At 41.7% G+C, this 11,044-nt stretch overlaps 2 long non-coding RNA genes across 2 annotated transcripts in view; one reads left to right on the top strand and one right to left on the bottom strand.

Annotated features, from left to right (window-relative positions):
- The window catches only part of LOC134470350 (uncharacterized), a 21,991-nt gene extending 21,122 nt beyond the window's left edge, over positions 1-869 (top strand). Inside the window, exon 4 of the long non-coding RNA XR_010039191.1 lies at positions 275-869. This is a non-coding gene — a long non-coding RNA (uncharacterized LOC134470350). The remainder of the gene's footprint in view (positions 1-274) is intronic.
- Positions 1-8,285, bottom strand: part of LOC134470351 (uncharacterized) — a 23,415-nt gene extending 15,130 nt beyond the window's left edge. The window contains exon 1 of the long non-coding RNA XR_010039192.1: positions 8,184-8,285. This is a non-coding gene — a long non-coding RNA (uncharacterized LOC134470351). The remainder of the gene's footprint in view (positions 1-8,183) is intronic.
- Between the last annotated feature and the right edge of the window lie 2,759 nt (positions 8,286-11,044).

The raw sequence follows: 11,044 nt of genomic DNA on the forward strand, positions 1-11,044 counted from the left end.
CTACTTTTATGTCAGCATATCTTGTGGTGAAACACTATTTTGCTTAAATGGTTATGTTCTGACCTGTGCTATTTTGTTGTTATGTCCTCTTTTATCTCAATCTCCTTTTTTATTATTTTTTATTTTTATCTTTTTAATTAAGGGAAAAAATAAATAAAAAATAGGATATATTATAGTAACCCACTTTGATTTCCTATTAACTTGCTTTGAAACCCTGTATTGCTCTCATCATCTTGTTTTGACTGATTTTCCTCTATTCCGTTTTGCTTGATAGTACCAAGTTTGAGAGTGAAGACAACTGTGAAGACAGTAAGATTCACTATGATGCCCATTCTGGTTTGACTATTATCTTCTTTTGAAGTCCTGTAATGTCTACAATGTTTTGGTTTTATTTAATTTCATTATAACTGATGATACAGGCAGTTCTTTTTAAGATAGCAAGAGGCATTATGGCAACCTTTGTTGATCACCTTGTATTCTGTTTTTATATTATGTACTATGTCCATCCTTTTGATTTGACTGACTCTGTTTTGTTATGTCATATTTGGTTTTATTCTCTTCAAAAAAAAAGTAATAAGAACTGTGAGAGTAATAAAACCCAAAATGTGTAATTGTCATTGTAAAAAAGAGAGGAAAAGAAAGTGCTCTAAAGGATATAATTGCATGTATATTTAAGCGCATAAGATAGATAACCATATTACTGAGTTTTTGTTAGATCATTGAACAGAACTGTTTGCAGTCTCACTGTTTGAATGTCCACTTTATATGCTTTAATTTTGTAACTTGAACAACTATTTCTAAGATGACAATATATAATCTATTAACTAGTGATTCCCTACTGTTTGTTTTTTTTTTAAATTCTGTATAACTTGTACCCTTTTTCTGTTTTTCTTCTCCTTAAAAAAAGAAGTTAATGTTCAATTTAAGATCAATATTTCATCTTTCCAGTCTAGCTTATACATCTAAATAAACCCTCTGAAGACCTCAATGTACGTATCAGGGTTATCTGAAAATTTTCCTAGCTCCACCTTGATCTGTTTTAGGTCTCTGAGAGAAAGAGACATATGAATGTGGGTAGTTTCATATGATCATAATTATACTTAGCATAAATAAGAGTCAGTTCTTAATGTAAAGAAAATTTGAACATAAGGCAATTCTGAACATTTTTCATCATTCCTACAGTGTGGTTTTAGTTATTAAAGAGCATCATAATACCTCTCTTTGCATTCCATTTTAGCTCTAGAGGATAGTTAGGCCATGCATATGTGCAGGAAAAATTATCAGAGTTCGATCCCTGGTACTGATAAAAAGGAAAAAGACAAAAAAAATATCTTTTTCAATATGTATGGATCAAACGTCTTCCAGTGCTTAAGGACACATTCAAAGGAGTAAGAGACTTGAACTAAATTCTCTATTTCTGAAATGCAAAGAGAAAGAATAAGGTATCCCTTTTAGTTTCTATTTTAGTGCTATACCCTCATGGTTGTCTCTCAGGTTGATTTCACTCCAGGCAGGCGGATGCCATCTGGAGAGAGACTAGGAAACAAATCAACCAGCCTGCCCACCTCACATTGGTGCACAATTTCATCTTCCCAGGGAGCTTGTGTATTTATTCCTGTAGGCACTTTTATAAACACGTTACAATTGGTCTCAACTGTGGCAGTCATGTTTAAAGAAAGAAGTATTGCTTAGCATTAAACTATTTTTTTTTGTTCTTTGAAAGAGCACACGTACCAAAAAGTAAGTTGGAAATAGTTGGAGGCTTCTCAACTTGTAAAGAGATCACCTTTAGAAATAGATAGAAGCAACAATTGACTTGAGGAATTCTGCCTTGTGCCCTATGGCAAAGAAGTTTCAAAGACACTTGTGTTATCTGTCTAATCAACTAGGCAACTTTTGCCACAAGGTTATGCTTTATTTAAATTTTTATGTCTTTGAAGCTCACAGGTTAAACTTACATTTATCATCTAGCAATCACAATGTACATGTTAGTAAAGACATACTTATTGGTCTTCTATGTGAATGTGAAAGAAAAAGGCTGACTAAAATCTCTTTCTTATTCTTAGTTAGCATTTGTAAGGCACGAATGTAAATCATTTCCCTGATAGCTGCTGCAAAAGGCAAACAGTTGTTCCAAGCTGCCGCAGCCTGATTTCTGGAGGGGCAGTCTAACCACAAAATGGTTCTCAAGTGAACTCAAAAGCTTAGGGGGAGCTTTTAATTTACTAGCAAAAAGAAATAAGTATAATAGATAAGTTGAGATTTTCTTTGAGATAAGCATAAATAGATAAATAGGAGCCAGTTTCCACTGAAGAACCTTTGAGTGTCCACCAAAGACTAGCACTGGCCATGACCCCTCAGTTGTTCTGTTTTTATTGCTTGTTGCAACCAGAGATCAGTCTCCAGAAAGGAATCCAGCTACCTATCTGGTCAGCATCCCATTGGTCAGTGGTCACTGGCTTCACTGGGGAGTCACAGAAGATGCTGGGAAAGTATGTCCTCTGTTTCAGGAGTGGCAGTTGTGGCCAGTGGGCCCTTCCCTTGAATCAGTGGAAGCTGTGCTGGAGCAGGGAGGATTCATAAGAAGAACAAGAAGCCAATTCACCCTTCCCATGGGCTGGAAGACAAGAACCCTCTCCCCACCGCAGAAGCAAACAGCTGATTCAGAGGACAGACTGAGTTGATAGAATCTGAGTTGCCGAAACCACTTAATGCTTCTGTTGTTTGGTTGGCTTTGCAGGCCTGAGGCTGGTGGTCTGGGCATCCATTGAGAGGACAACAGTGTGCAATGTAGCAAATATGGGGGACTTCCTTTTGTTTTGTTTTTGAAATCCAATATTGTTGTCATTGTTGTGTTTCTTTCTGTTTTATTGTTTTGTTTTATTCAATGTACTGTTTCAGTTGGTTTTATTTTGTTCTGTTCTGTTTAATTTTGTTATGTCTGATGGTATAGGTGACAATTTTGAAGATAACAAGAGGCATTATGGTAGCCATTGCTGACTTCCTATTGTCCTATTTTGAAGTCTTGCATCACCGTCACTGTTTTGTTTTGATTGTCTTTATTCTGTTTTTTTTGGTTTGGTTTATTCTCTTTAAAATACATGTTTATTCTCTTGTTTTGATTGGTTTTATTGTTTTGTTTAATTTTGTTTTATTATGTCTGATGGTATAGACAGCTATTTTGAAGAAAATGAGACATTATGGTGGCCATTGTTGATTTCCTATTATTTTGCTTTTATTGTTCTATTCTGATTGAATTTATTCTGTTTTGATTTTATTCTCTTTAAAAAAAGTTTTTTTATAAAGAGTGCCTACTGCTCTTAGAGTGTTTACCTAGCTGGCAGAGTAACCCCTATTTGTGGAAGTTCTACAGGGGATAGGTAAAACTAGGGCAAAATCATTACCTAGCACTTCATAAGTTTATGATAAAGATTTCAAAGTCCACAACTTCTTATCAAAGTATTTTTCTCCTATACACATATATGATAACTAGACCTAGGAGGGAAGAGGGAAGGTTGGAGATCCTCCCTTAGGCTAAATGTGTTTGGTCCCAAAAGTGTGGTGCCTTGGAAATAGCTCCTTCTGGTTTCACCCAGAAGTTGATTCTTTCCACTGTGTCTCAGGTTCAATTTTCCAGAGGGAAACTTGCGCAGAACACTAAGTCAGCACATGGCTTTCGTGTGTGTTCTCCTGGGTGGGTGGAATTCAGATGTTTCATCTGACCCAGAAACAGGGTGTGTGTCTTTCATCTAAGATGACTTTTCTGTCTTTGGTGTTAGCAAACACTTACTTTCTATGGGCTTAACTTACTTGTTGGGTTGTAAAATATGTTGGGGTAATTTAGAGTTCTTCTCTCTAATCTTGCAAGCCTCAACTAAAAAAGGAAAGTGCAAAGTGGCAGGAGAAGAGGTCAGAGAAGTCTTTTCTTCTCATGCTCATGGTGAGTTATTGAAACAGCTTGCCCATGAGACTCACTCTTAGCCTGGAGAGGGGAGAATGGGCAGTCTCAAGAGCTAAGATTGTCTCTGAGCAGAGAAAGATCAGATCAGAAAGGAAACTGGGGCAGACCAGGCTCAACATTTCCTCTAGAGTGTACTGGGGGATCAGAGCCAGTCTGTCCCAGTAAAACCTGTCCTGCAAATCTTAAGAATGGCCACCACCCTAGCACCTTTTAACTGGTGGAAGGAGTTCCATGTTTATTAATAGGCATGTGTATTTTCTAAGTCTGAACTAGATTTCATGAAACAACCCATTTTACAGAATTTTATATAGAAATCCACTAGGTGATGCTCTAGCATTACTTTTCTTAGTGCTGTGGTCTAAAGCAAAGAACATCAGTAAATTCAGCAACTAGTTCAAATGCAATGTACAAAAAACAGGAATAAAAAATGTCCCATTAGGGGCCATGGATTTAGTTCGGTGGCACAAGTGCTTGCCTGGTGAGATCATGAGTTCAATCCTTGGTACCAGAAAAACAAACAAAAAAAGTGCCCCATTAAAGAAGCATCATAACCTCATGACATTGCTATGTTTTTAATTTAAATTTATCATCGTTATCAAAACTATATAAGAGACAAAGCATAAGCAATTATAAGCAATGGGAAAAGACATAGCAAAATTTGAAACATAAAAAATTTTGGTTACCTTTAGGCCCCAATCCAGAATCTATGAAACAAAAGCAACCCAGAATTCATGAAACCAATTATCTTGGTGGAAGACCTCCAAACGATATAGGAGAAAGAAACTTTCAGCCTGCTAGATGTCTGATATGAGTCATGTTCTCTAAAATTAAAGAATGAATTTTATGAATAATGGAAGTTAAGAGTAGAATATATTTATTTGGGAAAAACGGTTTTTATCTGAGAGAGACAGAAAGGGTTCCAAGTGGCTTGTATTTGAAACTGAAAAGTCTATTCAAAGAGACTCCAAGTGGCCTGGGACTAGGCCAGTTTGCAGGGGAAGCTGTTCCCCAGGAGCAGGGTCTGGGAACAAGGCCTGGCAATCATGTCACCCTAATGGATGTATCTATCTGGCTTAATCGCTTCTCCCCAAATGATGTTCCCATCAGACAGATCTTGAAAGAAAACGAGAAAGTTAATACGAGAAGGAGAGAGAAGAAAGGAATGCATCCATGATGAGTTCATAGCTGAGTGAGCTAGCAACCAGGAAGGAAAAACAGGATGAGGGGTTCAGCTTGTGCCTTGGTGGGGTATAGCTTGTCTCCGGCACTCCTTTCTCTGTCTGTCTGTCTGTCTCTCTCTCTCTCTCTCTTTCTCCTTCCCTAGTGTCATGAAGTGAGCAGTTTTGCTCCATTACTCCCTTCTTCCATGATGATTCTGCCTCACTTCAGGCCCCCAGCAACAGAGCCAACTCACCATGGACTGACACCTCTGAAGCCATGAGCCCAGTGCATCTTTACTCCCTTAAATTGTTTATGACAGGTATTTTTGTCACAGTGACACAAATATGACCAACACAAGAAATCACACTGCTTCTGTGTCCCACAATTCAACTCATTTTTTGGGTTCTCCAAACATAACTTTATGAGTGATAAAGATACACTGTTACATTCTGCTTCTACTTAGAATTGATTAACATTCCTATCGCGAGGCAGCATATATAGTTTTAACATTTTCTAATGTGAAAAGTAGAAACCTTTCAGTAATTAAAACAAAGTATAAGAAATATGATCATGATACATGTGAATGTTTAAATTTTAAAAATCTATTACAATAGAAGACATATTGCCATGAATCCCCCTCAGAAATCCCCTCTCAATTTGAACACAATACTCCTATCACTCTTCCCACTTTCTGAAGCAATTCTGGAAGTCCTCTTTACTGAGTACCTTTACAAGATGTGATCAAAAACATGGTGAATGCTGTTTCCCAGCACTGTCCAACAGAAAGGCAGGGTTGTGAAAGCGTGATGCTGTGTTCTCATCTACCTTATTCACTGGATATGGTACTGGGTGACTCCTGCTCTCCTCCAGATCCAAATGACCATGAAAGGGCAATATTTTGAGTTCATGAAGCAGCCAGGACACCAGGACTGCTTCAGAAAGTGGCAAGACCCATGTCTTGGCAGGAATGTGTCAAGACAGGAGATTGAGGGGATTAGTGGCAACACGACTTGCACTATCATGAAATGTAAGCACACATCTGTTTTGGGATCACACATCACACTGTACGGTCCGTGGCCAGGTGACGCAGCTGCTCACTCCTGGGGAGGCAGGCAGGCATTCACTCCAAGGAATGTGTGGCTGTGGTGCCACCTTTTGTGGGACCAGGTCTTGATAGAGATGAAAGCCCGGGATGGCAGAAGGGAGGGTCCACACAGGGCAACAGGAGTCTGAGAAGCCAGCCAGTATTACCCAGGGCAAGCAAGGCCCCAAGAATGCAACCTTTAGGGAGGCACCACCTCAGGTGCGAGGCTGCCCTAAGAAGCCAGGTGTGGTGGTGCACACCTGTAACCCCAGCACTCAGGAGGCTGAAACAGGAGGATTGCTGGACGTTTGAAGCCACACTGGACTACATGATGAGTGCTAGACCAGCCTGAAGTACACAGTGAGACCTTGTCTTACAAAACAACACAACAAAAGCCCATGCAGCCTCTAAGGCGCAGCTGTGTAAACTGGAAGGTGAGATAGGGGCAAAACACCTTCACTGGCTTTTACTTGGTCTTCTGTCCTCTTGGGATACACTCTGCAGAAGGGAGGCCCGGGGTGCCCTCATAACCACTGTGGCAGCAGCCTGGCTCAAGCTTTCTCTCCTAAGAGAGGCCTAGTGAGGACAAAGAGGGTGCTTCCCAGGCAGACCTACACTCTAGTTCACTGGCCAGATCCTGTCTGAGTTAAGATGGCCAGGCTTGCTGCATATGTAAGGACAGGGCCATGAGGTCCAGAGATTCCAGGCTAGGCTGAGGGTGACAAGGAGCCTAAGACACGGCTGCTTGTTACACCGGTTGTTCCCTGCTGCCCCCAGAAAACCCCATGGGGCCGAGAGATTACACTAGAACTAAACCAGCAGCCTGATGCCAGCCGGCATTCCCTCTGACCCCTGGAGGCAGTCCTTGTCCTCAAGACATGCTGCAACGTCACCAGTTCTCTCCTTGCCCTCTGGACAGGACAAAGAGGTCAGAGGTCACCTCACAGAGCCCTGAGATTTCCTCCATCTGCCCCAAGTGGTGGGCTAGACCTGGGCCTGGGCTGGGTATAGGTCAGCGCTCTGTGCAGCCGGGCTGTGGTGTGGTGTGGTGTGGCCCCTTGCGTCTCCAGCAGCAGGACTGGGTGGCCTGGCGTATGCGGCCCCTGTCTTCCCTCTTAGGAGGAAGCAGGGTAGCCACTTCCCAATATCAAGGGACAGCAAAACCTTTTCTCCACAGGCCACTCAAGCTGGCACCCTAGGTGCCACGGTCACACTGAGGCTGTCACATCTGCCCAAGTGAAATTTGGTGTCCGTGTGGATGCGGGTGTCAGCCCTTCAGTGTCACTGTTTGATCTTTTCTCCCTGCAGGGGAGACCCCCCTACACACCCACTCTTGCAGGGTTTTTATGGCTCCCAATTCATTCCTGTGGGAAGGGTCTGCATTCTCCAGCCCTCCCGCCGCCCCCCCCCCCCCCAGCAGCTGCTTGGGCTCTGGACTCCCTGGGGAAGTGGGGCAGGACAGGTGCTGCCCACTCTGGGCGGGCTTCTCCCCTTACCCTTGAAGCTGAGCCTAATGTTGGAGAGGGGCGACCTCTAGTGCTGGCATTTGGAAATGGCGCAGTGTCCAGCATCGGTGATGCTGTGGAGGCAGAGGCTTTGGGAATGAAGGGGCCCAGGGTGCAGGATGGGAGAGGGTGCACACTTGTGCTTCCTTCCTAGTCGTGCAGACACATTCACAACCTTTGTCGTTGCTCATTGTGAATTCTATTATCTTCAGCTCTGTGTGATTTTACTGAGTTTAAGGGAACCCGAGCTCTTACACTGAGACTAAACTGACTGTTATTGGCACATAATTTTTGTCAGGCCTGTTTCCACTTATAAGTAGGGTCCCCACCATATTAGATACTTAATTTACTTTTCTCAATAAAAATACTGAAGATGTTTCAGATCAGCCTGTCTTAGTTACTTTTTACTCCTTGCTGAGACAAAATACCTGAAGCCCAAGTTGAGAAAGGAAAGGTTTGGTTTATTTCTTACAGTTTTTGGAGGTTTCAGTCCACACTCAGTTGGCTCCAAGACAGGCAGGCATGGCTGGGCCGCAGTTCATGGCGGCTGCAAACAGCAAGCAAGAACCAGCAAAGAGCAAGACACACCTTCTTCCTGCCATTATGTCACATCCTGGCTCCAACCCTTTGTGGGTGGAGCACTGACACCATCAATCCAAGCACTAGACAATGAACCAATCACAAATACACAATGCAAACACATGAGGCCTGGGGGCCACAGACATAAACCATGACACAGCCCATCCTGCCTCATGACCGCTAATACGTATTTCATTGTACCAAGTGTACTATATAATTTAGTCACCTGTCGTTAAGTTTTATGTGGGATGTCACCAATGTGGGAGGTGGTTAGATGGTCCCTCACTGCTCCTCCCTTTCTCTCTGCTTCCTAGCTGCCATGTCCCACCACAGCTTTTCTTCCCATGAGGTCGTGTCTGCCTTGAAGCCGACAAATGATGGACAGAACCCTCTGAAACCTAAGAGCCAGAATAAAGCTCTCCTCCTTTAAGTTGTGGGTGTTGGGTATTGCGTCCCAGTGATGAGAAAGTGACTAATTCACCCATTCACCACTTAGTGGATATTGTTTGCAGCGTTTTGATTGCACTGTGTTACAGTGACAATAATAATACCTGCAGCGTTGGGCACCTGTACAAGCCTGGTTAATAAGTGACTAAACGTAGAGCTGTCAGATTGAATTTTGGAAGATGTTGCTGAATAATTCTCCCCACCAAATTTACTCAGAACAACAGCATAGGAATGTATCTGCTTCCCTACATTCAGGACCACCCCAGTCACAGGCCCCAAGCTGTAGGAAGCCCCATTTTCTCTCCACTGGCTGTGTGCCCCTCCCTGCAGGCCACAGCCTGTAAGGGGTTGGGGATGTGCCTGCCCACTGGACCATGCTAAGAGCATCATCGGGACCCCGGAAGTTCTTTCCAAAGGAGCCTCAAACCTACTTCTGTAGTCTGCAAGGCCTCTTCCCAGACCCACAGTCTGAGGCGGCCGTGGCACACTCACTGCCAGGGCCCAGAGTAACTGCACCGTCAGCAGATGGAGCTTGCTGTGTAGATGGGGTATGCACACTACACACACACACACACACACACACACACACAGTCAGCATGGAAGCAGGCCATGACTAGGCCCTGACTGGGGGCTGGGAGCTGCGTCTCCTCTGCCTTAACAGGATCTGGTACAGAAATTGAAACTTGACCCTGGCCTTCCAGATGGCTGTCCAGGTGCATCTGTGAAAGCAATTACAGGATCAATGTGTCTGCACTGCTTCTGTTGTGTGTACACGTCCCCGCTGCACGGGCGTGGGGCCTTTGCCAGCCTTCAGGCTTTGCCCGTTTGCTGGTGAGCATGGCTTAGGTAACTCTGGGCACTTTCCATCAGGAAGGTGGAGTAACTCTACGTGTTTCCGTAACGGTTTAACCTCACCCCTGCTGTTTGCATAGCCTATGTTCATTTGTTTTCCTTTTTGATTTGTAGGTATTCTCTGTGACATTAAGCTAATCAGTCCCTTGTCACATGCACTGCACATATTCTCCTCCCCTCTTCTTTGTTATTTATTTACTTCTTGACTTCTTAAGGATACACATGTAACATGAAAAATATACGTGACACATATAAATGCTTAAACATTTTCTGCTCTCAAATTTAGCCATCACTTTCTTTTTTAAATTTTATTTAAGGAGAAAAAGAAAAAAAACAGAAAAAGGGTACAAATTATACAGAATTTCAGAAAAAATAAATAGTAGGAAATCACTAGTTAATAGATTACATATTGTCATCTTAGAAATAGTTGTTTAAGTTACAAAATTAAAGCATATAAAGTGGACATTCAAACAGATTACAAACAGTTCTGTTCAATGATTCAACAAAATGGTTATCTATGGTTATAATGGTTATCTATGGTTATAATATGGTTATCTATCTTATACACTTAAATATACGTGCAGTTATATCCTTTAGAGCACTTTCTTTCCCTCTCTTTTGTACAATGAAAATTACACGTTTTGGGTTTTATTACTCCCACGGTTCTTTTTTTTTGGCTGGAGGTTTTTTTTTTTTTTTTTTTTGGTCTTTTTCCTTTTTATCGGTACCGGGGATTGAAATCACGACTGCCTGCTTGAAGGCAGGCACTTATGCCGCTGAGCTAAATCCCCAGCCCCACTCCCACAGTTCTTATTACTTTTTTTGAAGAGAATAAAACCAAATGTGACATAACAAAACAGAGTCAGTCAAAGCAAAAGGATGGACATAACACATACTGCAAAAACAAAATACAAGGTGGTCAACATTGGTTATCATAATGCCTCTTGCTATCTTAAAAAGAATTGCCTATATCATCAGTTATAATAAAATAGAACAAAACAGTGAAGAACAAAACCAATAAGCAAAACATTGGAGACATTATAAGACTTCAAAAGAAGATAATAGTCAAGCCAGAATGGGCATCATAATGAATCTTCTTGTCTTCACAGTTGTTACCTAATACTCTCGAACTTGGTAGTATCAAGCAAAACAGAATAGAGGAAAATCAGTCAAAACAAGATAGTGAGAGTAATACAGGGTTTCAAATCAAGTTAATAGGAAATCAAAGTGGGTTACTATAATATATCCTGCTGTTTTTATTTTTCCCTTAATTAAAAAGATAAAATAAAAAAGTAAACAATAAAAAAAGGAGATTGAGATAAAAGAGGACATAACAAAACAGCACAGGTCAAAACATAACCATTTAAGCAAAATAGTGTTTCACCACCATATATCCCAACATAAAAGTAGTTACCATGGTGTCTCTTTCCTGAAATCTTTGAGTATAACTTCATA

This window comes from Cavia porcellus, unplaced genomic scaffold (assembly GCF_034190915.1).
Source record: "Cavia porcellus strain 051 isolate PalLab524CR breed Dunkin Hartley unplaced genomic scaffold, mCavPor4.1 scaffold_14, whole genome shotgun sequence".
Taxonomy (NCBI): domain Eukaryota; kingdom Metazoa; phylum Chordata; class Mammalia; order Rodentia; family Caviidae; genus Cavia; species Cavia porcellus.